The 22205-nt window shown below is 45.2% G+C and overlaps 1 protein-coding gene across 1 annotated transcript in view; it reads left to right on the top strand.

Annotated features, from left to right (window-relative positions):
* Positions 1–22205, top strand: part of PDE4A (phosphodiesterase 4A) — a 339410-nt gene that overhangs the window by 60329 nt on the left and 256876 nt on the right. The gene's annotated exons all lie outside the window — the stretch shown is intronic.

Consider the following 22205-nt stretch of genomic DNA (forward strand, 5'->3'; position numbering starts at 1 on the left):
TTCTTGTGCATTAGTAATTCTGAACGATTTGCAATCAGCCTGATCCTCTCAAATATAATCCAGTTGTTCAGGCAGGTAATTCCTCCCTATTTCTGAATGCTTATGCTTTTGCCATTCAAGCCCTATGGTGCCAACAATAAGCCATCATTGGCTTGCTAAGAGTGTTCAGTACCAGGCTGGATCTGCAGCAATAAAACAACATTCACGTTGGAGCAGGGATAATGCTCTGTGTCTACCAAATATATGCTCTGACTCATCTCGTCTGGGCAATTTAAAGGGATGTTTTAATTTCTGATGATAATAATAGTTCTTCCTAATGTGAAATTTTCATTATTTTATAGAATGCATAATGAAGTATGAGACATGTGGCAGCTTTGCTATGGACGTTGCGTTGAAATCTTTGCAGAGAACTGGGAAGGTTGGTGTGTTTGCTTCTGGGTGGCTGTTTTTGCCTCTCTCCCTTTCCCGGGGAGAGGCTGCAATGGATTCAGGAACAGATAATCAGACTGAGCCAGATGAGGTCTAAACTCAAGAATGTTGACAAGGTCAAGAGGTAAACAGCTAAGTCAGGATCTGAAATTTGCCAAATCTTTCTGTTGTCTATTGTAGCCTTGCTTTCCATTTAGAATTCTTCCCATATGACACACCCACACCCCAATCTAGCCGGCTGTCAGCCGTGGACCCAAACAAGGGTGATTGCGTGAACCAATGTGATCACAGTTTTGCAGGAATTAAAAGAGAATGCGTGAACAGGACAAATAGGTTTGCACACAGATGAAGCCACCCCTGCTGTCCCCATCCCCAAAGGAGACCCGCATGTGTGAGTCTAGAAGTCTGAAGGGGACTTCTGACAGGTAGGTGGCCATCTGTTATGGATGCCTTAGTTGAGATTCCTGCATTGCAAGTGGTTGGACTTGATAATCCTTGGGGTCCCTTCCAACTCTTTGATTCCAAGAGCCAACGAACAGCTTTCAGCTGAATGTAGTTAGAAGTATCCATGTGATCAGGAACCCGCATTATCAGTATTTCATGTAGAGGAGGCATTCTGAATGTGTTCACCGGATTGATCTTAGAAGCTCTCTTCAGACCTTCCTGAGTGGGAATTTTGGGGTGTGAAATATACATGGGATGACAATGTCAAGGGCTGAGCCGGAGATGGAAACATAGCTGCCAACTTTTCCCTTTTCTTGCGAGGAATCCTATTCGGAATAAGGGAATTTTCCTTTAAAAAAGGGAAACATTGACAGCTATGGATGGAAAGAAGATAAAGTTCCTACCAGAGAAGAATAGCAGGTGAAGTTAATGGATTATGTGGAAATGACTAAAATGACCAGAAGAGTCATAAATCAGGGAAAAAGAAGTGAAGGGTTTGGATTATCATAAAAGATGTGGGAGGAACTGATTAATAATAGGACCCACATAGGGGAGGATGGAAGTCCAGGAGATTCATTGGAATCTTGTTTTTATTGTTTATGTTTGATATATCTCTGTAAAATTATAAGTTGAAAAAATCAAATAAATGAAGGGCAGGGGCTGCTGGATATGCTTCTGTGCTCCCATGCACATTGACACACACAAAGCACTCCGAACACTTGGTTTGAAAGTCTGAATAAAGGTATAGAAGTTGGTTATTCGGTTTGACCAACTCTAATGGGAACAAGGAACATTATTTTAACTCAGTAACGGTGTAATACTGTGTACACACCAAGCAAGTCCAACAGAGTTCAGTGGGGCTCGTCCTCAGGAAAGTGGGCACAGTATTGCAGGCCTCAGAGAGTTCTAATTTGTGGGAAGTGGATTGAGGATCAAACCTGTTGATTTAGATCTAAACCTCCTATCCCATGTGTGTGGGAGAAATACAGAAGTAACCTGGCCGTGAAGCCTTTTTAGCAAAATAAATGTACTTACAAATTTTGCAGCTTATTAAAGCTTAGGAATTAGGCAGTTACACCTTGTTATGCCCTTCTATTTGCGGTCTGTTGAGCTCCACCTCTTCACTCCCGTTGCAGAGAATGAACCACATGTTTTTGTAAGATAAACGGGGAAAGGATTTATTTACATTTCAATGCAGGAAGCATATACAGCAAAATAGTGTGCAAAAGATAGAAGTTACAGTAAAATTAAAGTTGGTAGTCTTAGCTAAGATGGCTGAAAGCATGTCAGGACAGCTTGAAGGCATGGTGAGAAGAGAGTCTTTTTAAAGGGAGATGGAAATATACAGGATGGTCTAATTTGTACCATACACAGAGGATCCTCTCTAGGAAGTTCAAGAACTCTCTGTGTACTAGCCTCGTGCTTGTCTAGCAAACATGCATTTGTGATTTTGGCTGCAAACCCCATAGAATTAAATTTTTCTCAGTGATTGCAGAGAAATTGCATGAGTGTGATTTTTTTTGGGGGGGGTAGCTTTCAAGAAGCTATTTATTTATCAGCAAGGTTCCAGTACACATGGAACATACTATTTACATTTTATCCATTATAATTCAACAACGTGGAAGATGTTTTCTTATTTTGATCAATTTCCTATGCATAAACATGATGTAAACCCAACAAATGGATTAGCTTGCTTTCTGTCTTTTGAACACCTTGGCATTCTTTTTAAACCTATTTTTGTACTTAGCGTACTCTGTTTTGTGTAACATATGTGTTTTATATACTTCATCACATTATTGCCATGCAATAATATACTTCATTTATATACTTCATCGCATTATTGCTATGCATTACTTTTATCATTGTGCCAATACATTACTATTGTTTGAATATATTCTTTGCGAGTGTAATTTTTCTTTTGCTTCTCAGCTTTTTTACATTCTTTCTGGGGGTGGACCTTGTTTTTTCTTATTCTGAGTCAGACTGTTAGATCATCTAGCCTGATATAATCTACTGACTGGCAGCAGTTCTACATTATCTCAGGCAAAAGTCCTTTCCAGTCTTTCTGCCTGATCTTCATGGCTGCCTTCGCGCTGTACCTTTAAAGCATATTCTGCCCCTCCTAGAATCCCGGTCACTGTAGTTTCACCCATCACAGAGTTACAGTGCATGTGCTTTGAATGCACTTTACATCTATTGTGTGCCCAGAGCTTAAGGACTTAGCCTGGCACTGTTATGCAGGTGAAGCTTGCACTCTGCCAGTGAGCTTGGGCAAAACAACTCTAGCAGCTCATCTAGTGAAAAGAAAGGGTTAGTGGATTATATTCACAGAGGCAGGCACACTTGGGTAGAATTGCTCACCTTCTGCAGTTCCTCATTGGCCCAGAATCAGGTGCAGAAACTGCTCTCTAGGGACCCTTGGTTTTCTTTCACAAAAACATTTCTAGACCTCATGGACATGTTGTTGTTTAGTCGTTTAGTCGTGTCCGACTCTTCGTGACCCTATGGACCAGAGCATGCAAGGCACTCCTGTCTTCCACTGCCTCCTGCAGTTTGGTCAGACTCATGCTGGTAGCTTCGCAAACACTGTCCAACCATCTCGTCCTCTGTCGTCCCCTTCTCCTTGTGCCCTCCATCTTTCCCAACATCAGGGTCTTTTCCAGGGAGTTTTCTCTTCTCATGAGGTGGCCAGAGTCTTGGAGCCTCAGCTTCAGGATCTGTCCTTCCAGTGAGCACTCAAGGTTGATTTCCTTAAGAATGGAGAGGTTTGATCTTCTTGCAGTCCATGGGACTCTCAAGAGTCTCCTCCAGCACCATAATTCAAAAGCATCAATTCTTCGACGATCAGCCTTCTTTATGGTCCAGCTTTCACTTCCATTTCATGGACATATAATTGCGTTTAAACACACAGGACAGTAGTAAGTGGCTCAAAAATGTTCAGGGCATGGGATTTCTGTGCCATTGCTTTGTGGCTTTCTGTCAGATTGCCCTGCACTTCTGTCAACCTGTCTTTCATGCACACATGCTTCTCTTTCTCTTGGCTTTCCAGGCTTTCTCAAGTCACGTATGGTAACTTGTCAGGTGCTGAGGCCAGAGTGCTGCTGGCAAATAAATACCTAGAGAGCAGCCTGCCTGCCAGTCTGGTGGTTGCCCATATCAAGGAAGCAGAGCAGAGGGCATATGGAAGAGACCCTAGTGTTGCAGGATCTAACTTTCTGGGATCATCTGGTTCCCAGCCCTAGGAGAATTAGGAGGTGCAGCCATCCCAACACAAACTACATGCTGTTTCTCTCCTATGTGCAGTAACTTTTCCTTCCTGTATGCCATGGGTCTCATCCTTGGTTGGTGTTCTCAGGCAGCATTATGTCTTCCTTCCACTGGAGAGAACGACTGTTGTTCTTGTGCTAGGACTTATTGAATAATTACACAGCGGAAGCTTGTGCTCCCAGGGAAGGTTGATTGGAAAATGGTCTTTTCTGCTCAATTAAAAAAGAATTGGCTGTTTGTGGAGAGAAATGGGGTGGGGGGTGGGAAGGGAGCCAGCAGAATGTCCATAAGGCATGGGGATTGCCAGTCAAAGCGGGTACAGCTAGTATTCTTTCAAACAGCTAAAGAAATTAAATTAGATTTCTGGTTTCACTGTAGTTGGAAATCGGATGCTGGAGACTGCAGGGTCTACAATTCCCATCATCCCTGACCACTGGTCCTGCTAGTTGGGGATGATGGGAGTTGTAGTCCAGCAACAGCTGGAGACCCAAGTCTGGGAAACCCTGCTGTAGAGCCTGGGCAGGAAACCCAGTGCCCTCCAGATATTGTTGGACTCCAGTTCCCATCATCCCTTATGGCTGGCTATGTTGGTTGGGGCTGAGGGGAGCTGAAGTACAGTAATATCTGGTGGGCTACAATCTGTCTTTAGACTGAGGTTCAAAGAAAAGGCAGAATGCAGAGCACACCCTATCGTGGGTCTTTTTGAGCTGCCAGGGCCATAGAATCCACTGTATTATCGCAAAGTGTTTTGAAGCCTTCATGAGGATATCATGATCCTTCATTTGAACAGGCATGTAACAATCCTGCTTCGGTTGGTTGCCCATGCTTCAGGCTAGTGTGAGGTGCATTGCCTCTGACTTACTAGTTTTCTATATGCAGGGATTTTGGTTTTTGTACTGAGGACCATTCCATCATACAAGTTGTCAGTTGTATTGAGACTGGGGTTCAAATCCCTTCTGAATTGTAATCAGTCCCAAAGGTTACTGGGTGGCCATCAGCTAGTGACTCACTTTCAGCTAAGGTTGTTGTAAGAATAAAACGGGTAACTGTGAAGAATAACTTGATCAGAATAAAAAATGCAGCAAAGAAACTGTGCAAATATAGATAGATCAACAGATGAGTACTGCTTGTAATGTAACCTTCAATATACCACAAAAAAGCCTTTCTGTGAATTTTGCTTCTTCACAAACCTGAAATGGCATCCATGTCTTTGATGGAAACAAATGTTCTAACGGCTGGGCTGCTAAAATGAAATCTAGATGTCCTCTAAAGTTTTGTTGGCCACAGAAGGATAAGAATGTCAAAATAGAGGGGGGGTACAAGTTTTGCAGGTGTTCTGTTTGCCCAGTGTGATCAGCATCTTGGAGGGCTTCCAAGAATTCCGTAGTCCAGAATTCCTTGCATATATTTCATGTGCTTCAGTTTGCAGGTGATCTGTGCAGTGTAAGACAACAAGTGCACCGAGAGCAAGCTGTTGTGAGTGACTGATCCACAGCTGTGGAACTCTTTCTTTCCGCAGGGCCTGCAAGACAGAGTTGTTCTGCCAGGCCTTTGGTCAGGGCGCAGCCTGACTCCCTCCTCTGGAAACCTGCACAGAATTTTGCTTAATTGGTTGCCTTCAATTTGATTTAATTAATTTTTATAATGAAATATTTTTAGATTGTGTAACTATTTTACTGTTTGATTATTTGATTGTTGTTAGCTGCCCTGAGCCCGGCTTCGGCTGGGGAGGGCGGGATATAAATAAAATTTATTATTATTATTATTATTATTATTATTATTATTATTATTATTTAGTAGAGGTTTTTCAAAAGTGCCTGAACAGAGGTGTTGTTCATACAGCCCACCCACCCCTCATACAAGAACATTTAGTTAAGGGACCCCTGACCGTTAGGTCCAGTCACAGACGACTCTGGGGTTGCGGCGCTCATCTCGCTTTACTGGCCAAGGGAGCCAGCGTACGGTTTCCGGGTCATGTGGCCAGCATGACTAAGCCACTTCTGGTGAACCAGAGCAGCGCATGGAAACACCATTTACCTTCCCGCCAGAGCAGTACCTATTTATCTACTTGCACTTCGTGCTTTCGAACTGCTAGGTTGGCAGGAGCAGGGATTGAGCAACGAGAGCTCACCCTGCTGTGGGGATTTGAACCGCCGACCTTCTGATCGGCAAGCCCTAGGCTCTGTGGTTTAACCCACAGCGCCACCTGTGTCACAAGAACATTACTCACATGTTTAAACGAACATGCTTAACTTGCCTACTTTTATTTAGAAGTACGAACAATCCCAAGGCAATAATAATAATAATAATAATAATAATAATAATAATAATAATAATAATAATAATAATTTATTATTTATACCTCGCCCATCTGGCTGGGCTATCCCAGCCACTCTGGGCGGCTTCCAACAAAATATTAAAACACCGTAATACAACATTAAAAGCTTCCCAACCTGGAACATGGTCCCAATCCAGAGGCCCTTTGTCAGTTTCTTCCTGAAAATCACTCCCTCCTGCCCACTTGTTGCCCCCGCCCCCAAGGCTGATTTATTGCAAACAGCACCTTTGTGTGCAAATAGCAGCCAGAGAGGTGATTTACAGCCCGGTGCAGGGCCCCAGTTCAGACTGGCAGCTCATCACGACCCTGCAGCTGCTTTTTCTCTAAAGCAAAAGCTGCCAGGTGCAAGCTTGCTTGTTGCTTAAAAGCATGAATAAAACACCTCCTGAGATTTGCCCCTTAGAAGGGCCTTTTGTTTGGATTGAGATTGTGACGTGCACAGAGCCATAAACAGTGCGCCACCCACACACGGCAGTTGCAAAAGCAGTCATGGGTTTTTTGAGTAGTTTGTCCCCCACTCCACTTTCCCAATTCTCGGTGTTTATGCTACACTTTTTTTTCTGAATCCGCAGTATTCTCCAATAACTCCTTGAGCTGAAGGTGGTAGCAAGGGTAGAAAAATCCTCCATTTCTCTCTTCTGTTCTTTTTCTTTCCCAGCAGTGGGAATGAGCAATGTTGTCCCCTCTGTCATTTGCCAAACCTCATAAGTTGCCATTCATTGCCAGCCTCCATCTCTGAGAGCCCAAGAAGCACCTCCCAAGGTCAGAGCCTCTCAGATCATCCAGAATGGTGGCGCAAGCTAGAGAGAATCAAGGAGTGATTCTCTCTACAGTCGCTGAGTCTGAATAGCAATCTTTTATTCGCTCCCTGCAGGAGATGGATAAATAGATCTGTAGCCTCTTCCACCAGCTTAGCATCCTCACAAAACCATTACACTGCAGAGTGGGTATTGATTTCATTCCTATCGTTTACCGGCTCCTTTGTCTGCCAGGTGGTGCATTTAGAGAAAAAGAGGATTTAAGCAATTCACAAGGGCTCATACCTGGCTCAGGAGGAAAGTCTTCCCTTAATGAGAAGTTGACCCCGGCTGAATTTGGGAGCAGCTTCTAAGGCTTTAGTGAATCCATGGTTTTCCTGAATATTATTTTGCTTGGCAATATGCCTGCAGAAGCAGGGGTTTGGGAGGAAAGGCTTTGCAGAAGACAAGATTTGGAGATTAATGCTCGTCTGTGGTATTTGGACCATAAATTGTCTTCCTGCAGAATATTGCTGGTGGTCCAGAGGTAATCTGGTGTTTGGCCCACCTCATACATTACTTACAGTTTTGCATGCAGATTCATATTTTTACAAGAAGCAGGGCAACGTGTGACCTGTGGACCAGCCTCTTTCTTGATGCATTTCAGACACTGACAATATACACATTATGTCCTATGTGGAGTTACCGGTACAGTGGTGCCTCGCAAGACGAAAAGAATCCGTTCTGTGATTCTCTTCATCTAGCGGTTTTTTCGTCTTGCGAAGCAAGCCCATTGACGGATTAGCGGATTAGTTCTATTAGCGCTATTAGCGGCTTTTAGCAGCTTATCGGCTTATCGGATCAGCTAATAAGCGGCTTAGTGGCTTAGAAAAAGGGGGGGAGGGGAAAAAACCAGCAGGATCTCGCAAGACATTGTCGTCTTGCGAAGCAAGCCCATAGGAGATTCGTTTTGCGAAGCACCTCCAAAACGGAAAACTCTTTCGTCTAGCGGGTTTTCCGTCTTGCGAGGCATTCGTCTTGCGGGGCACCACTGTATATCCATATAGGAAAATGCAACTAACAAACTGTCCATTGGGCTATTGTCTTCCAGCTGCAGCTGAAGTGATAACATGAGAACTGGCTTTCTCATATCCCAATCCTAGCAAATTTGGCAGGGTAGGAATTTTCTTGAAAAACACTTGGGATGGTCCAAAAACCCTTCTCAATATTGTTCGGCACCATTGTTTCTCTTGGATCCTGCTTCTTCTTGAATTAGCTATATTTTGTCCAGCTGCCACTCTCAGAATTGTCCAAGGCTCTGGCACGAAAACCTAACTTTTCCTATTTTATTTCTACGATGTTTTTCTGAGCTGATTCCAACATCTAATACTCTCTTCCTGACCTTCACAAGGCAGGTCACACCTGCTGATGGTTCAACTGTAGGGAATGTAGAGAATAGTGGCACATTTATAGGAACAATTATGTTGCTCAAAATTCAACATAGCATAACAAAATTCTTTTCTCAGCTACTGTTTACCACAAGTCCAGTTTTGTACTATAGCAGTGAACCAGGAACATACCCAGAAAGGACCTTAACAACAACAACAACAACAACAGGTAAACATTTTCAGCAATTATAACTACTCTTGCTCTCAACCCCCCCCCCACTTATAACTCATTGCTTATAGCTTTAAGTTGCCCTCACTTGCCCTCACTCTCAATAGCCCTCATTTCTCTTATGTAGCCAAATCTGATTGGTTTGTGGGGGTTTTTCCCTTTCTTTCTGATATTATCTCACACATAATGTGATTATCAACTAGGTAGATTCACTCATGTGTCAAATTCAGGCAGAAATAAAAGGAAGCCATCAGAGGAGACAGTGGTGGTGAAGAATGTTGGGAAAAGGTGATATTTTCACACAGGCTAAGTGCTTCTCAATCGTCCCAGTACTTTTAGAGTCTTTGGCTCCAATGGAAGACAGAAGCAGCTTTGCTTATTGGGCAGCTGAGTTGCATGTGGCCTGCACATTTCACCATAGACTTCTGTAAGGGCTTAGCCACACTTCCTTTTGTTCAATGTTTCTAGGCTTAGGCCTGGGCTTTAAAGCTCTGTTTCTGAGCAGTTTTTGTCCTGGTGCTTTCCCTGGAAAAAGCTTCATTTTACCACAGAATTGGAGAATTCTCACAATTATTTTCACCTCTTTCAAGGCTGGCACTGGAAAACAGGTGCTGGGGCTCAGCGTTGCTGGAATGCAGCTAGTCGTCAAAATCCATTCCAGGCTCCCTGCCCTCTTCCCTAACAGACACACGGTATTATTATTATGATTAAGTCCTGTTATTTATTTATTCACTGGGAGGTGATTTCTGAATGGCAGCTGCCAGAGGAACTCATTTATAAGCAGGGAAGTTCTATTAGACCGTGCAAATATTGGATATAGTCAGCAGTTACCTCTTTTCTAGATATTGAAACTGATGGCATTTATGGCCTCTCTGCACTGATCCTTGCTTTGCCAGGATTGTGTTACCTGTACCAATTGGCACAAGTGGCTTCAGATAACCCTCCTGCCACTGGGCTTAGAGGCCATGCACGAAGCCCAGATTGGACGAGGATTGGAGAGGGAAGTGAGCGCATAAGCAAGCTGCCTTGGGGCTGTGACATGTGTGCGTCAGGGCTGCCAGTGCTATATTAAGAGCCGTGCCTTGTGTACTTGCGCTTTTAGAAAGATGGTGTTCTCTTTCTAAAAAGAGGATTAACAAATTAATGAATATCCATCTCAATGGAGTCCTGGGCCTACATAAGGAAGTGTTCTTCGTTTTCTCCCATGCCCATGACCCAATTTTTAAAGGCAAGCCAGATCTTCTGGCTCCCATTGCCCAGGCTGTACAGTGATGCACCATCTATAACCAATGGGAATCCAGGGGAAAATTCCCCCCCCCCTTATTTTAGGGACACAAGAAGCTGCCTTATAGCAAGTCAAATTATTTCCCCTTCTCACTACACACAATTGTGCTAGGTAAACAGTCTTTCTGTGCGCTCTGGCTTCCGTCATGGTGTTCCATTGTGCCAGTAGTGGTTTAGTCATGCTGGTCACATGACCCCAGAAAAGCTGTCTACAGACAAATGCCAGCTCCCTCGGCCAGTAAAGCGAGATGAACACCACACCCCATAGTCAAATTCGACTGGACTCAATCGTCCGGGGTCCTTTACCATTACCTTAGCTATAATCTTTGAAAATTCCTGGAGAACAAGTGACATTCCTGCAGCCTGGGGAACCCATCTTAAAAAAAGGGGGAAAAGAAGGCCTAGGGAACTACTGACCAGTGAGCTTGTTACCAGGAAAGGTCCTAGAATAGATAATCCAACAGCTGGTCTGTGAGCACTTAGAAAATATGCTGTGATTACGCAGCATGGTTTTTTTTCAAAAGCAAGTCATGTCAGACAAATCTCATTTTTTTTTTGATGGAGTTACAAGCTTGGTGGATCAGGGGAATGCTACGGACATAGTGTATCTAAATTTCAAAAAGGCTTTGGACAAAGTCTCCCATGATATGCCTGTGATTTGCTGGTAAAATTTGGGCTAAATGAGATTACTGTTAGGAGGATTAGTAGCTGGTTGACTGATCAAAGAGTACAAATTCATAGTTCCTCATCATCCTGGGGAAAGGGACAAGTGGGATGCTACAGGGTTTCGTCCTGTGCCTGTTGTTGTTCAGTGTCTTTATAGATGACTTGGATGAAGGAATGAGGGGATGCTCATCAAATTTACAGATGACTCCAAACTGGGAGGAGTAGCTAATGCTGCAGAAGACAGATTTGAGATTCAAGATGACCTTCACAGATCGGAGAACTGGGCCCAAATTAACAAAATGAATTTCAATAGGAGCTAATGCAATGTTCTGCACTTCTTCAGGAAGAACCAGCTGCACAAATATAAGATGGGGGACATCTGGCAGACTAGTAGAACATGTGAAAAAGATCTTGGGGTCTTAGTGGACAACAAGCTTAACAAGAGTCAACAGTGCAATGTAGCAGCAAAAAAAGCTAATGCTATTCTGGAAATCTGTTACTTCAAGGGAAGTAATAACACCACTGTTCTGCCAGACTCTTTACTTTTAAAAGCAATCCAAGTAGATTTTCATTTTTGCCATCTCCATTCTGAAATCTCTCATTAATGAACCAGCCCTGCACCTACATACTGTATACTGTTCAGATCAAGGGAAGTAATAGCACCAACTCTATTCTGCCGCGGTCAAACCACACCCGGAATACCATGTCCAGTTCTGGGCACCACAATTTAAGAAGGATATTGACAATCTGGAATCTGTGCAGAGGAGGGCAACCAAGATTGGTTAAGGGGTGATATGATAGCCATGTTCAAATATATAAAAGGATGTCACATAGAGGAGGGAGAAAGGTTGTTTTCTGCTGCTCCAGAGAAGCGGACAAGGAGCAATGGATCCAAACTACAAGAAAGAAGATTCCACCTAAACATTAGGAAGAACTTCCTGACAGTAAGAGCTGTTTGACAGTGGAATTTGCTGCCAAGGAGTGTGGTGGAGTCTCCTCCTTTGGAGGTCTTTAAGCAGAGGCTTGACAACCAGATGTCAGGAGTGCTCTGATGGTGTTTCCTGCTTGGCAGGGAGTTGGACTCAATGGCCCTTGTGGTCTCTTCCAACTCTATGATTCTATGATTCTAAGATGATCAAGGGTCTGGAAACCAAGCCTTATTAGGAAAGGTTGAAGGAGCTGGATATGTTTAGCCTGGAAAAGGGAGGCTGAGAAGAGATATGGTCATCCTCTCCAACTATCTAAAAGGCTGCCACATGGAGGATGGAGCAAGCTTTTTTCCACTTGCTCCTGAGCATAACACCCGAACCAATGGAATCAAGCTACAATAAAAGAGATTCCAGCTAAACATGAGGAAGAACTGTCTGACAGTAAGAGCTGTTTGGCAGTGGAATAGACTCCCACAAGAGGCAGTGGACTCTCCTTCCTTGGGGGTTTTCAAGCAGAGGTTGGATGAGCATCTGTTGTGGATGCTTTAGCTGAGATTCCTTCATTGTAGGACAAGATGACCCTGGCGGTCCCTACGAATTCTCCAGTTCTATGATTCTTCTGATGTCTGTATGTACAGCCTAGTTTTTATTCAGTTATAATCTGTGCTTTTCTGAATGGATCTTGTTTATACCAGTGCCAATCCCTGTGCTTTGTTAGGAGAAGGAGTGGTGCTGGCGCCGGGCACACCCCACACAGAGCAATTCTGTTCTTCAAAACAGATCTTCAACTCCACACTGTTTGCAGAATATGTCAAAGGTTGGTGAATGTTCATTTTCCTTTTGGAGAGTTGCCTCGATGACTAATCCCCACCTTAAAAAATAATACAATAAAACATATTTTTCGAGCTATTTGTGCTTCCTTTCCACTCTTGCTTGGCTTTGGTCCTCAGCAGCTGAAATTTATTCCATCGTCTGTGATGCATCAAAGAGACCTCCCTCTGCTTTTTTTTTCCAGGAAAGTTATTTAGTCTCTGATCAAGCCACCTGCCTAAAGCTTCTCTGCATCTATTCCAGCTGTTTTCTGCTCTAACCTCTTCTCCATTACATTGCCTGTTTATCAAAATAATCCATGGGGACTATTGACAGTTGACATATTCCATGCTTGCAAGCCTTGGCGCTGGTGTTGCTTAACAGCTAAGAGTTGTATTTTACCATGGAAGACAAAAGCTAAGAGACAGTGAGGTACCCAATGCCTTAGACTTATGCCAGTGATTACCCGAGAAATGGATCTCTCTGGAAAGTCTTTGGAAATTGGGACCACCTAAAGAAGTTTAGCAGGTGGCGCTGTGGGTTAAACCACTGTGCCGCTTGGACTTGCCGATTGAAAGGTCAGCTGTTTGAATCCCCGCAACGGGGTGAGCTCCTGTTGTTCGGTCCCAGCTCCTGCTAACCTAGCAGTTCAAAAGCATGCAGTGCAAGTAGATAAATAGGCACTGCTCTGGCGGGAAGGTAAACGGCGTTTCTGTGCACTGCTCTGGTTTCACCAGAAGTGGCTTAGTCATGCTGGCCACATGACCTGGAAAAACTGTCTGCAGAAGTGGACAAATGCCGGCTCCCTCGGCCTGTAAAGCGAGATGAGCGCTGCAACCCCAGAGTCGTTCGTGACTGGACTTAATTGTCAGGGGTCCCTTTACCTTTACCTTTTAAAGAAGTTTCAAGTTTCAGGTGTTTGTGTGTGCAAGTGTTGTCATTCTGCACAAGCGTAGCAGAAGTGTGGAGTGCAAGATTCAGCTTTCTGATAACCTTGGATTTCATTGTTTTGTAAAAGCATGTTTCAAGCTGGGAATATGTGTGTGTGGAAGTGTGATTGTGTTACTAGCTGAAGTGCTAGAGAGGAGGCTGAACAAGATCTCCAGCTTTGGGGGCTGGCCTACAGTACCTTGCAGAGTTCCTCCTCCTAGCACATCTAGAATTGTGCAAAGAGAAAATTAGAATACCTGCTCACTTAACTTTGTATAATTTATACAGTTTGCAGAGTTCCATGTAGAATTTTATTTTTCTAATATATACAGTGCCCGGCTGAGACCTTATAAAGCTGTCTCTTGGGTAACAGGTTTCCAGTATAAATGGTGAAACATTAAGCGCAGAGACCGAAAATTTTGGGCTTGACTTACTAGCCATTATTTGTGGTCACTGCCAACAGAACTCCTGAGAAGCGATTACAGAAAACACTTAAAGTAAGTTTTTAGGCTTCCTGGAAGGAAATGTGAGGCAAAATGTTCAGGCAAACTTCTAAGCGATTTCTACAAATGAATCTGCCTTGACCTTTCAGTGTTTTAGGCAATGAGTGAAATCAACCACCCATATTTTCCTCCAGGAAAAGAAAGAAGGCTTATCTCCTAACCCCCCCAAAATGGCTTTTACTGACAGGCATGATTGTCCTTGTCAGAAGGTGAAAAGATACTCACAGCTGGTGAGCAGGCAGGTGGGTTCAGGGAACCTTGAATTAAGCATTAGATAGCGTTTCCTTCTTTGCAAAACCATGTACAGTGGTACCTCGGGTTACAGATGCTTCAGGTTACATACGCTTCAGGTTACAGACTCCGCTAACCTAGAAATAGTACCTCGGGTTAAGAACTTTGCTTCAGGATGAGAACAGAAATTGTGCGGTGGCAGCAGCAGCTGGAGGCCCCATTAGCTAAAGTGGTGCTTCAGGTTAAGAACAGTTTCAGATTAAGAATGGACCTCCAGAACGAATTGAGTTCTTAACCCGAGGTACCACTGTAGTGTAGGATTTGGATCCGGGTTCAAATCTGGACTTAGTTCTGAATATTTGGCGTATCCTGTGATTAAGTCATTCCAGTGGGAATACCAATGTCCAGTTTCCTCATGGGGCTCTTTTAATGATTCATATGCCTACTGTGAAAGCCCTTTCATGCTGATACTGTAGTCCAAGACGCAGTCACTTGGGAATAAGGCCCATTGAACTGAACAGGAAGTGCATCAGCTTTGCACTGTACACCCCATAAAAAATTGTGAATAAGTGACAAATGGCATAATCAGGTGAAGGAAGACTGCTGGCATTGGGAAAGAGAAAAGTTGTTTACTTGGGATTTAAAATCCTCAGCAAACTATACGCTGAGCTTCAATCATCAGCAGATTTATTGTACTAGCCACAGACCTCTGACACCTTTTAAAGGTAAAGGGACCCCTGACCGTTAGGTCCAGTTGCAGATGACTCTGGGGTTGCGGTGCTCATCTCACTTCATTGGCCGAGGGAGCCGGCGTACAGTCATGTAGCCAGCATGACTAAGCCGCTTCTGGCGGACCAGAGCAGTGCACGGAAACGCCGTTTTCCTTCCCACCGGAGCGGTACCTATTTATCTACTTGCACTTTGACGTGCTTTCGAACTGCTATGTTGGCAGGAGCAGGGACCGAGCAACGGGAGCTCACCCCGTTGCGGGGATTCGAACCGCCGACCTTCTGATCGGCAAGCCCTAGGCTCTGTGGTTTAGACCACAGCGCCACCCGCGTCCCTTCTGACAACTTTTAAAGCACTCCAAAAAATTCCAAATATATAAACAGTAAAGTGGAAATACATAAATAATGAAGAAGTTAAATACAATTTGATCATGTAAAAATCTGATAGAGCAAAACCCGAACTGAATCAAGCACATTCTTAAAACATGACCTGCAGTCAGAGAAGAGAGAGGTCTGTGACTGGCTGCCTCCGCCCCTTTTGACTTCACCTGCTCCATTGACTTGAGGGTTCCCCCGCCGCCGCCGCCTTCCTGCCTTCGTACAGCACATGGTTTTTTTGGATGGGCTGTAGGTTTCTCTGAGTTTCCAAGCACCGCTGCCAGTGCTTCTTTCCTTCTCTAGGCACCTTCTCTGACGACAGCAGATACGTACAGTACTGCGAGGGGGAGCATATGGGCAGCAAAATTGCTTTTGAGCAGAATGAGATTTGGCAACTCTTTGCCAAGGCACATGTTCAAAGGGTGGGCATTCTGTTTTGCTTCATTGAGAAGAAATCGCCCAGTTTAAAATTAGGCTCCTGCAGAGCAGTCAATGTGCAGATGCTTCTGTAGCTGGCAAGCAGCCTGCGTGCTGCTTGCCGCTTCCTTGCAAATACGTTTCTTATTAACAGGTTGCAGGCTGAAGCTTCAGACCCTTTGACTAGCAAAGTCGAGACACCGGTGGCATCTCGTTTCAGTCTTGAGGTGTTTCCCTTTCTTTTGCTCAGAAATTCAAAATGCTGGCATCAGATCCTTCCAGTAAGGCTGGCCATCCCTTACGCAGGACAGGCAGCCAGATGACTCAGGGTGCAGCCCGTGTTATATTCCACTGAAGGAATGAAGAAAAGTGCAAGCAACTCTGGTCAGAAGAGTACACTTGTCAGGTGTGTGGGTGTGTGTGCCAGGGGTGTGTGTGTGTGGTTGTGTGCGTCAGTGTGCTGCCCTCATCTGAAATACCTGCCTATCAATGACAGAAGTTACTGGGTGTTTGGGGCATTTGAAGAAGTGAGAGCTGGATCATAAAGAAGGCTGATCGCTGAAGAATTGATGCTTTTGAATTATGGTGCTGGAGGAGACTCTTGAGAGTCCCATAGACTGCAAGAAGATCAAATCTATCCATTCTTAAGGAAATCAGCCCTGAGTGCTCAGTAGAAGGACAGATCCTGAAGCTGAGGCTCCAATACTTTGGCCACCTCATGAGAAGAGAAGACTCCCTGGAAAAGACCCTGATGTTGGGAAAGATTGAAGGCACAAGGAGAAGGGGATGACAGAGGACGAGATGGTTGGACAGTGTTCCCGAAGCTACGAACATGAGTTTGACCAAACTGCGGGAGGCAGTGGAAGACGACTTAATAAATATCATTTTTTTTAAAAAAAGGAAGACGGGGGTGCCTGGCGTGCTCTGGTCCATGGGGTCACGATGAGTCGGTCACGACTAAAAGACTAAACAACAACAAAAGTTGTGGCCATGTTGTTGTGTACATTCATAGCATACGAAAGTCAGCATAGACCAGGGGTAGCCAGTGCTGTGCCCTCCAGATGTGGCTGGACTACAAGTCCCATCATCCCTGACCTTTGGCTGTGCTGCCGGAGCTGATGGGTGTTGTAGTCCAACAGCATGTGGAGCGTCACCTGTTAGCCACAGGAGGTAGATGGAGCAATGGTCCATCTGCATGAAACTGGCACCAGGTTCCAAGTGGGCTGCCTTTTCCTGTCTCCAACCTCCCTCTCTGGGAGCCATTCTGGGTGCACAAAGGAAGCCCCATTTGGCTTTTCACTGGGTTCTGAGAAATATCCAGGAAGGCTCTGAGGTTGGAACTGGAGAATTGGGCAAGTAGCTGAGGAAGGGGCAGAAATGAGGGCTAAGGATCTTCATGAGGGGTTCTCCATCCGAAGCCCCAGACGGGGAGCTAGGGCCATGGCATGACTCCTAGCGGTGACCCTGGGGGAGTCCCTAGTTGATGTGCATCAGCAGGGCTCTCCCTACTGGTGGTTAACCCTTCCAAGACTCCTGCAGATGGGCAGGAGTCAGATATAGTCGTGTGGTTTCCAATGCCTAAGCCAATACCACTCACATTCTTTAACCAATAAAGTTGTGGCCTTTTTTGCCCAATAACCTAAAATACATCATTGTCAACAAAAATTATTCAATCTAGGGGCGGGTCCACCCCAAACCACAAAACACTCAAGGTGTCTAAAAAGAAAAGAAAGGAGTTTCTAGGCAGATGGACAATATCAAAATGGACTTCAAAAGAGAGGAAGATGCCCTCTCAATTGTGACTTCATCTTAACTACTCAACGGGAGTAGGGGAGAGGGCCTAAAGCCCCCACTCCCAGTTTTAAAAGTAGCATGTCTTGAGGAAAGCAAGTACAGTACTCTGCATAAGCTCAGAAGCACTTTAGGCTCTGTACCTCTCCCATCCTACAAGCACTTCATGCAGGGAAATGTTTTGGACTTGTGAACCACATCCTTCTTCTGTCTCCTTCTCTCCCTCCTCTTTATCCCTCCTTCTGAGTCTACTTTGAGCTTGTTTCCTCTTATTCTGGAGGCTTTAAACATGTAGATTCTCAAGGCACATGAAATATGTTGAACAAAAGTATCCTCTAGACGTCTATTTTTATCTGGAGGGACAGAAATAGCTAAATCACATCCTGGAACAATTTCTGCTGTCACCTTACCATGTAATGCTTGATTCCCTGCGTGGGATCCTCTTGAGCAAAAATTGATTTAAAGTGAAGCCATGTGTGTATGTGAAGTTGTCTTGGGAGTGAAGTTTGTCTTGGGAGAGTGGGCAATAAACCTGTTTTGATGAGAGTGTATCATAGAATTGTAGCATTGGAAGGGACCCCAAGGGTCATCTAGTCCAAACCCCTGCAATGCAGGAATAATTTGCTCCCAAGCCTTTGAAATAAAATAATAATAATAATAATAATAATAATAATAATAATAATAATAATAATTTTTTTTATTTATACCCCGCCCTTCCCGGTTCAGAAAACAGGGCTCAGGGCAACTAACAACAAATTTAAAACACTTAATTGATGCAACAAAAAACAGCTGAAAATACAGTATAAAACATGAATAACAATAAATTAAGAATTCAGAAATCAATTTAGGGGGAAAATCCATCCAATAAACATTAGATGATCACCAGGGCTAGTTGGCTAAATTAGTCTTATTTGGGCTAGCGACGAGGCCAGGGGAGAATTAGCTGTGGGATCCCAGAGCTGGTAATCTTCATAAAAAGGGGAAGGGGAGGGAAGGAAGGAAGGGGAAAGATCAGGCTAAGTGCAAATTGATAGCCAGGCAGAATAGCTCTGTCTTACAGGCCCTGCGGAAGTAAGTTAAATCCTGTAGGGCCCTGGTCTCATGGGAATAGACAGGGCAAGACCTCTGGATTTTACCTCTCCCTTGCAGAATTCAGGAGGGCCATACCCTGTGTCTCGCTTGGATTAAATGTGCAGCCAGGATAGCCCATACGTGGCCTTACTTTAGCTGTGGTGGCCCAAAGCAGGTGGCCCATCTTACTCATTTTCAAGAGTGGAAGAGGGTTAATTATAGTTAAATGGAATCTCCACGTTCAGAAATAGTGTACTTCTGAATACCAAGCGCTGAGGGCAAACAACCGGGGAGGGCTCTTGCTCTCCTACTCTGTTTGTGGACTTCCTGAAGCAGAAGTCTGTTGGGCCATTGTTGGAAACCAAACGCTAGATTAGATAGATTCTGATATGATTAAGAAAGAAAGTCCTTATGTGGGAGACTGACAGAGCTGAACCATGGAAAGAGTTTAGATTATAGGGGTCAGCAAACTTTTTCAGCAGGGGGCTGGTCCACTGTCCCTCAGACCTTGGGGGGGACCAGACTATATATATATATTTTTTTTTGGGGGGGGGGAATGAACGAATTCCTATGCCCCACAAATAACCCAGAGATGCATTTTAAATCAAAGGACACATTCTACTCATGTAAAAACATGCTGATTCACGGACCATCCGCGGGCTGGATTTAGAAGGCTATTGGGCCAGATCCAGCCCCCAGGCCTTCGTTTGCCTACCCATGGTTTAGAAGGAACACAATATTGTTCACAGATAGCTCCCATTTGTTTCAACGAGGGTTGTGCAGGAGAGCTTCCCAGTATGCTAGCTAAGAGCAGGAGGGCTCCCATTTTGGATTTTCCACTGAAATATCTCTGGCTGGAGAATGCCACCCCAGTTATGCTGGTATACACAGGTCGCCATTAACCTTTCCTTTTCTCCTATCTGATCCTGCAAGAGACACGGATCACCATTGCCTATATAAACTATTTACAAGGAAGGAGGGGGCGATGCCACCGTGCTATTAATAGCCACTTTATTGCTCAATAATGACATTATTTGATCACCACGCAGCTTCTGTGCCAGAGGCTGCCTCTGGCCACTCGCAGCTGCCCTGCTTTATAGACTAGTACTATTTTGACAGTATCCCTGAACCTTTTCTCTGCTTGCACACCAGAGCTCTGAAGGTGGCACAGCAAAAGCAACACTGAATCCCAGCAACTGGGTCACAGCAACAAAAGCTGGAAGGACACATTTGGACCCAAATGCTCCTGGTTCAGGGCCGGCCCACCCATGAGGCAAGGTCAGGTGACCACCTCAGGTGGCAGGATCCTCAGTGGCAGAAGATCCCAATGTCAGTATTTATTCCCTGCTTGTTCCTGATGTACTTCTTCATTCGCCCTTTCCTCCCTGGCAGGGAGGGTGTGTGTGCCATTTTGTGCTTTGCCTCAGATGCTAAAATGTCTTGGGAAGGCCCTGCTCTGGTTTATAGGCTGCTAAGATCAATTAATTCCTACATGTGTTGAGGACCACTTCATAACATCAACAGAATCAAGAGAAAAAGCTGCACATGTGTAACAAGGGAGTCAGTTGAATATTCCCCTACTTGAAACAACAGCTCCATACACACAGAAAAATGGCTCAGCCTACCTTCTTTCTCATTACTACTACTACTACTACTACTATTATTATTATTATTATTATTATTATTATTATTATTATTAATTTATTTATACTCTGCATTTTTCCCTGACAGAAACTCAAGGTGGCTTACAGATAAAATAAGGACAGCTGAAAACATGGGTGGGGAAAATAATTAAACATTAATATGATCAAAGCTATATATCTATTAAAAACATACAGATAAGTACAAAAAAAACAACAGCATGTCAAGTTTTAAAAGCAGTCAGTTCCAAACCCTGTTGGGACAAGAAGGACAGCAAGGAAGGAGCCATTCTGACCTCTCTAGGGGGTGAGCTCCAGAATCTTGGGAGCAGCCACCGAGAAGGCCTTTATTCCATATGCTACCCCCACACTTTAAAAGAAGGTGTTTTTTGTGGGCCACCCCCTCATGCTAGGAAGAGTTTATTTACTTTTCCCAGGGTGGCCTCTCACCCTACACAGGAGAGCACCTTTATGCTCCGCCTACTTTACCCCAAAACAGGAAATCTCTTTGCGTTTCACTGAGACTCGGAGGTGAAGCAGGTCCGGGAGTTCTGCTGAAATCCTTACCCCGCATTAAGACTGACAGAGAGACAGCCATGCGAAGGAAGCTCCAGGTCAAATGTGGACCCAAAAGGAAGGGTGGCCTGATTGCCTTGATGGAGACAACAATTTGGGATTAGATCCAACAGGCGCCTGCGGAGCACCCAAATACATGATAATACCTAAGCATGAGGGCACCAGTATTCCTCCACTGTTTGTCCCAAGCGTGCTAGATCCAAAGGTATACTACTCCTGAACATGGAGGTTCCACTTAGTTAACCAACTCTCTCAGTCCCAACAGGCTTTGTTGGTGACTACGCTTTTTTTTTGGGGGGGGGGGTGTTTTGCAGAATGGAAGAGGAAGACCGAGATGTGCCCAGCCCCCCCCCAATAAACTGGACACTGATCAGGGCCGGATTTTGGTTTGATGAGGCCCTAAGCTACTGAAGGTAATGGGGCCCTTTATATGTCCAGCTGTCTCTTGTCAACAACAAATTGTGGCTGTTTTTTTGTGTTGAATATATGCTATATGGTCATTTATGGACCTAATAGGTATCTAAAGCCATTTGCACATAACAAAATATGTATTTTATCAAAGTGATGGTTGAAGTGAAATACAATTAAGAAGAAGCATATTAATAGTGAATTTGGGGGGGGGGCAAGAGAGTGGGGCCCATAGCTGTCATAGCTTTTCCCTTTTCTTGCGAGGAATCCTATTCGGAATAAGGGAATTTCCCTTTAAAAAAGGGAAACGTTGACAGCTATGCTGAGGCCCTAAGCTATATCTTGTTTAGCTTATACGTAAATCCGCCACTGCCAGTGCTGATACTTGACGCGGTAAGGGCTAACTGTCCTTAGGCCTTTGCTGACGGGAAAGGCTTTCTGTACACGCTCAGAGGCACTCTTGCTATTCCAAGTACGTCGAGGGGGATGGACTTGTAAGGAGAAAGGGAGCCGGCTCTACATTGGACGGGAGAAAGCTGGCGAAGCCTGGCGCGGGCAGCCGCGGGCGGGGCTCTTCCACCGCCGCTCGGGCTCCGTGCTTCGACTTAGTCCGCGCGCGAGCCGGCTGCCGCGCAGGCGGAGCCTTCCTCGGGGAACCGCGGAGCCTACGGAGACGCCCGCCCACGCCCGTCTCGTGGCGCCGCCGCCGCCGCCTCGCCAAGCGGGGGATGCCGTGAAGGCGGCGACCCTCGGCGCGTCCCCTCCGCCTCCGCTGGTTCCTCCCTCCCCGCAGCCCCGCCGGCGGCGCACTCCCTCCTTCCCTTCGGCGGCGGCGGCGGCGCCTCAGACGCGCGCAGCGGGGACGCTCCGTCGGCTCCCGGCGCGGGCTGAGCTGGGTGCGTGTTCGGGCAGGCGCCGCCAGTCTCCTCCGGCAGCCGCGGAGCATGGAGGGGGCGTCCGGAGCCGGCGCGAAGGGCCCTGGGCGGCTGCCTCCGCGCTAAGCCTCGCTTG

The sequence above is a fragment of the Podarcis vaucheri genome (genome assembly GCF_965113315.1).
Source record: "Podarcis vaucheri genome assembly, chromosome: 17".
Classification (NCBI taxonomy): Eukaryota; Metazoa; Chordata; class Lepidosauria; order Squamata; family Lacertidae; genus Podarcis; species Podarcis vaucheri.